Here is a 6,000-nt window from a genome sequence, read left to right on the forward strand (position 1 = left end):
CCAGGTTATGGGTCAACCTACATTTAAGTCAATAGGGCCGCTCTCCTTGCGAGTAGTATTCACCTGGTGCATGTATTTTTGGATTTCGATTGTACTTGGTTTACGGATTGGGAGTAGGGTTTATATTGTAAGAGTTTCTACTGCATGTGGATTCTTCTTGGACAATGCTAAGTTTCTCATTTTGTGATCTTAAAAATCTCCAAATCTGTGTAGTACTAAAACATATAATCATTGATTAAAAACACAAATGTAAGATCCATTTTACGTCCAATACTCCACATTAAATGAGGTATTTTTGGGAGGTCTCATGCATTATTTTTCTTGTAATCTTCATTGCAGCTCATAAACTCTCTTCAAGGAACCAAACACATCATAATATCCAAATCTGATTAAAGCTGTGAGGGCCGGTCCTCTACAGTGGCAATTGTTTGTCCATATTTGTCCATAGATGAGTTGTCACACTCTTGGCTCCAAGCTTTCCTTCTTTGAATTCAAACACAAAGGACTCCCTCTTTGGAAGAGTCAGCTCCTAGGTACCTTTCCAACTCATTTTCAATCCTCAATATCATGAAATACACGGCCAACACTTGAATCCATGCACAAAGCTTTCATATTTGCACAATTTTTGACAAACACTGGTGTTGGCCTTTGATGGAATTGGTTTTTGGGCTGAGGCTTCTGCCTTAGAAGAAGAAGCTAATGGATTCAAACTGTCCAGCATAGACTCGGACCATGACATCCTGTAAGTGTACACAACTACATATAGTCATATACTGTTTTGTAACATAAGAACGGCAAGGCCGCAACTACTAACCTTTAGGTGTGCACTAGATAAATTTATGGACCTATGCATTAGCTGACAAATTGAAGTGAATATTTAACGTAAAAGATAAATGACAATCATCATATTTTTTGAGCCTAGGTACAAATAGCGACAATTCATAACAACAAATTTGTACGGGCTCGTGCTTAAGAGTGGACAGTATTTTCAACGTATTTTGTTTGGGAATTTCAACATGATATCGGAGCAAAGTCTCGGTCCACTTGGACACACTTCTACATGTCTACTTATTGGGTCTAGCATAACCCAGCTCACAAGTGCGGGGGAGTATCAAGACTAAAAAAATCATATCGTTATGGTATAACCTAGCCGAGTAGTTTATAAGCAAAGCCCGGGGAAGAAGTTTTGAAATGACCTCTAAACTTTCATGAATGGATCAATTTACCCCCTGAACTTCATTTATGATCAATTTAGCCCCTCAACTTTTGGTGTCATGTCAAAAAAACTGTCACATCAGCTAAAATAGACGAAAATTTTGCGCAGGGGCTAATGGACTACAGTCTTGAAATTGAGGGGCTAAAATGATCATAAATGAAGTTTAGGGGATAAATTGATCTATTCACTAAAGTTTATGGGTCATTTCAAAATTTCTTCCCAAAGCCCAACTCCTCCCACATTGGAGACACATTTTTTTAGCCTAAGTACTAATGTATGTTTGGTAAAGCATTGAATTGAGCGGTTTTGCTGTGGGACCTACTGGCATCCAATGCCTCACTAAACACGTTGGTCCCGCTAGCTAGCATTTTAGAAGCTCTAAAATAGAGTTCCGAAAGCGGATCCGTTTCTTTTTTTAAAAAAACCACGTGGGGCCCATGCAGCTGTAGGTCTTTTTTTAAAAACTAACGTGGGCCCCATGGTTTAATAATATATATTTAATATAACAATTATTATATAAAACAATATTTTCACAATAATATCCAAACTCAACAATTCATATTGGCAAAGGGTAATTTAATAAGATATTTGGAGGGAGTTGAACTTGATCCATCCAAATACCTAAAATTTTATCAGCTACTAAAATTAAATGTCTATAATTGCTTGTCATTAAAAAAAAAGTAGAGATGGGAGATGATAATGACTTGTACGTGTTTAAGGAAATAGTCAATTCAAATCCTCTCATATCTTTGTTAATAAGAATAATAATGTATCATTCATCAATTAATGGATCTCCATACATTTTTGGTAATTAATTAATTAATGGAGAAAGCTATTAAGCTCGAGTATATCATAAAAGATGAGTGATTTACAATTTAAAGTTTAAGATTTAGACACCAACTAAGGTTGACAATCGATTGAGTTAGACATATGTGTGTCCAAAATTCGATTCCAACCACAGGTGTAATTCTTTGTGGTATTTCAAAAAAAAAATTAGGAAAATGTTGAGGCAATTATAGGGCATAGCTCGGTTTGTGAAGCTCCTGTATTCACCTTAGACTAGAAGGTACTTGGATACTCACTTTCTCATATTAGGAAGGTCATGAGTCTTAGTGGGGAGAGACTTTCTCCACATTAAAAATGTCAGGGCCTAGAGCAAAAGGCGCATGATATCTGAATGGAATATACATATGTCGAGTCAAGCCCCATATCCGTTTACACAAAAGACACATTTAATATGGAGAAAGTCTATTCTCCCCAACTAAAGTACCCTATTATGTCAAATTCCAGAAAGATATTGTATGCTTTGTGCTTGCACGTATCTATTACATCTATTACATATATATAAAGCCCCTGGTGGGCCTGTGTTGTCACGGCGAGTACCGTCTGTTTTTTAAAGTCGCGGGAGTGGTTGTGGTTCGTTCAATGTGTGGTGGCGTAAAACGACGTCGTTTGTGGAGTGTTTCCTTGTTGAAGCGAAGCGATTCGACGTCGTGTGAGATTGTTTTGATCTCCGGCCGCACGATTCGTTGTATTGTCCTTTCATCCTAGCCGTTGCAGCGGTGCATGTACCTTCTCACTCCTGATGACCTCTTCCACAACACACCTCCTTTCAGTCGTCCGCAATTCGACAAAACTCCTAAAGGCTAGAAGTATGGTGCATGCATCTGCGATTCGTTTATGGGTGAAACGACCATTCGTACCTAATGAATTTCTGGATTCATGAACCGCTGTACAGTCGTGGTTGTTCTTGCGGGATTTCACTGCGGGTGGTAGGCGGAGCTCTCAGATTGTGTTCAATTCCATCGGCTTTACTGGGCCTGACAATTGGGTCTGCTACCAGTCATCTGCGTTTTGCTGCGGGTCGTTGGCCTAAGCTTCGATTTGGTATGTGTGTCAATTGTTCAACTTGCAGCGGATTGCAAGTGTGGATTCCCTGCGGGTGTTAAGGGTGGATCTCGGACTTCCCTATCCCCGTGTCTGCGATTTGCTACGGTTTGTTGGCGTGAGCTTCGTTTTGGTACTGGTCGACAGCGTGACCTTCGAATTGTTACGGACTGGGGTGTAGACTATTGCTATCTGGTACGATGTCCTTCCTTCCTTTCTCGCTCTGTCCTTTGTTCTTCTACAAGTGCAGCTATAGTAAGTGTTTGGTCGTAGTTAATTGCTTCCTTGTATGTTTTTTAAGTGCTAAATCGTTGGAAATAAACAAAGAGAATAAACCTAAAGGGCTTACTGGTTTAAGGAAACTAAATACGAAATACAAGGGAATTAATCTTAAGAACAGGACAATTCAATGGAAATTGTGTTTCATTCTTTCGATTCTGCCAAGAATACTGTTAACACCGAAGCAATTAAATGCCATTTGTTCGTTTTAGAAAGATTATGTGTCATTTCTCAGTTTCCACATTTGTATGTATATGTGAATCAATTGTCATCTTGATAGTGTTTTGTTTTAATGTTTGCGTTGTCTGAGCTTTTAATAGGCATGGTGCGGTTGAGTTAAGCTAATTTCCAAGAAGCAGATTATTGCACCTGCCTGTGATCAAATCAACTCTTGGCTTCCCCCAGAAAGCAAGGCCAGCATGGGTAGCGGCTGTATTGAACAAACAATGGCTCATGAATTGTCTGATCAATTGTTTTTCTATATGATGTGAAAGGATCCGAATTTGGTGAGTACTACTACAGCTTTTCTGCTCTAAATGATCCCACAATTGGTCAGCTACTTCAAATTATCTAATTCATTTTTGATTAAATGTTTTGTTTAATTCCTCATGTAGGTACCCTGCTCCCTTAATGTCATTGATAAATGAGGTACCCACATATACACTTACATTCACATTACAATGTCGGTTCAAGTGATAAGATTGGGGTTTCATTTAGAGCTTTTGTTCTTGTGAATTAATTGTATTTTTGAGATTGTGTTCGATCTGGTTGCATTTTACAGGTTTGGTAGCTGAAGTTGGTTCGATTTGTCGTGGGATTTTGCAGGTTTGGTAGATTGTTCATCTATGTCTGTGAGTTGTGTATGCTTTGATGATTTTGTTGATGCTGGTGTGGTCGATTTTTGTACAGCTTCAATTCATCGTTTGGATCTATTACTTTGATGATTTTAGCCAACAAAAAGAGAGCAAGAACAAATGGCATATTTGATGGTTTATGTTTTTGCAGAGGTTCGTCAAAGCAAGGATCGACTGATGGAGGAAGTGCCCAAGCTCCAAAAATTGGCTCAAAAAAAGGTGGCCGTGTTTTCTGATTTCAAAAACTCTGAAGTATTATGCATAACTCTACAATTTAAGTGTCCCCGGTTCATCCTCCCATACAGTTTAGCAACAAAACAAAAAAAAAAATTTGATGGAACACTTCAGTGTATTTGAAATGTTAAAAAATTAGGACAAAACAACATTGGAAAGTTGAAAAGTGACAATTACAAGATAAGGGGCTTTCCAACAAAGACTGAGATACGTTTCCACTGTCCATTGTCTAATAGTTGTATATATTGTCATCGGTTTTTGTTGTGGAGCTTCGAGTATGTTCTTCTTCTTCTGCGTGTTGAAGGTTTTTTTTCCCTGGTTCGATTTTTGAATTTCTTTATGTCTAGGTTGATTTGACTTTGTTGGGGATTCAACTTTTTGTTCTATTCACAGTTGGTAAGCTTTTGTGATTTTATTTGGAAATCATAATAATCCATACAAAGTGGAGCAGATGAAGACTGTCCTCTCTTTTTCAGGGATTTGGGGTTGGAATGGAGAAAGATAGGAAGTTACAAAAGAACTTGGCGATGGAGAAAGATACAAAAGAACTTGGCGATGTTGAACTACCCAAGAGCCAATGCCCCCGGTCAGTCCCTTCTCTTCGTCAACATGGAGCACTAATGCACTATGCCCTCCTCAATTGGCTATTCTGCGTTGGGTTGGGATGTATCCGCATATTAGGATTTTACACCCAACCCATTTGAAGTGATTGCTGCTGGCTGCTGCTTTCAATGCCGAAGACATAACAATCGGTACTTATAGGGACTCTTTTTTGCAAACACCCCGCCACAACGCGCGGGTCGGACACTGGTTTAATATAAAGACACTCTCCTAAATACTTGAGAGTCAAAAATACCCTGTAATTAACTCCAATTTGCCTTACATTTTATACATAACATCCGTATATCTATCTGACTTTGCAGGTACAAATCCAAATCCATGTCAACGAGACAATGACATGAATGGATGTGAATGAAATAAAGTCAAAGAGATATGAGTAGATCTTCAATCGTGAACCGTTGGATTTGATTACGTGTTGACCATTAGCGCTCCACCATTGGTGTTTGGTGGTTGTATACTTGTATTCCACTGTACGAAAGAACATAAACTAAATAAGGCATGGTGAAAACGTGCCTACCCAGGCCTCTATGATTGATCCCGGGCATGTGCTTTGGGAGGTGTACACATTATGACAGTTGTTATTATCAGAGGAGACATATAAATACAACCTAAAGATTTGTTTTGTTTTATGTTAGATATTTTAGTACTTTCTTCTATGGATTGACATGGTAAAGAAAAATCAAACAAGTTTTAAAGATAGAAAAACAAAATACGATGTGACACACCTCTTAAATTATTAAATTTAAATTCTAGACTCTATAATTTTAAATAAATTGTGGAGCCTTTAGATCCACTTTCTATATTCTATTAGTTTCATTATTGATTGACAAATTAATGTTTATAATTAAAGGTGGAGTTGAGGAAGGAGAGTGAGGTTTTGGTTCTTTGCTATTGTATGTTCTTTTGTAG

General features: G+C 38.1%; 1 long non-coding RNA gene across 4 annotated transcripts; it reads left to right on the plus strand.

Annotated features, from left to right (window-relative positions):
• The first annotated feature begins 2,596 nt into the window (after positions 1-2,596).
• LOC119996462 lies at positions 2,597-5,721 on the plus strand. 4 transcript variants are annotated; one of them, XR_005467860.1, is made up of 7 exons: positions 2,597-3,298; positions 3,703-3,888; positions 3,997-4,030; positions 4,164-4,233; positions 4,388-4,455; positions 4,818-4,866; positions 4,947-5,721. It is a non-coding gene; the product is annotated as an uncharacterized LOC119996462 (long non-coding RNA). The 4 variants fall into 4 exon arrangements; XR_005467858.1 differs by having other exon boundaries at positions 2,601-3,298; positions 4,164-4,207; XR_005467861.1 differs by lacking the exon at positions 4,818-4,866 and having other exon boundaries at positions 2,599-3,298.
• Positions 5,722-6,000: the final 279 nt, after the last annotated feature.

The sequence above is a fragment of the Tripterygium wilfordii genome, chromosome 4 (assembly GCF_013401445.1).
Source record: "Tripterygium wilfordii isolate XIE 37 chromosome 4, ASM1340144v1, whole genome shotgun sequence".
NCBI classification, from domain to species: Eukaryota; Viridiplantae; Streptophyta; class Magnoliopsida; order Celastrales; family Celastraceae; genus Tripterygium; species Tripterygium wilfordii.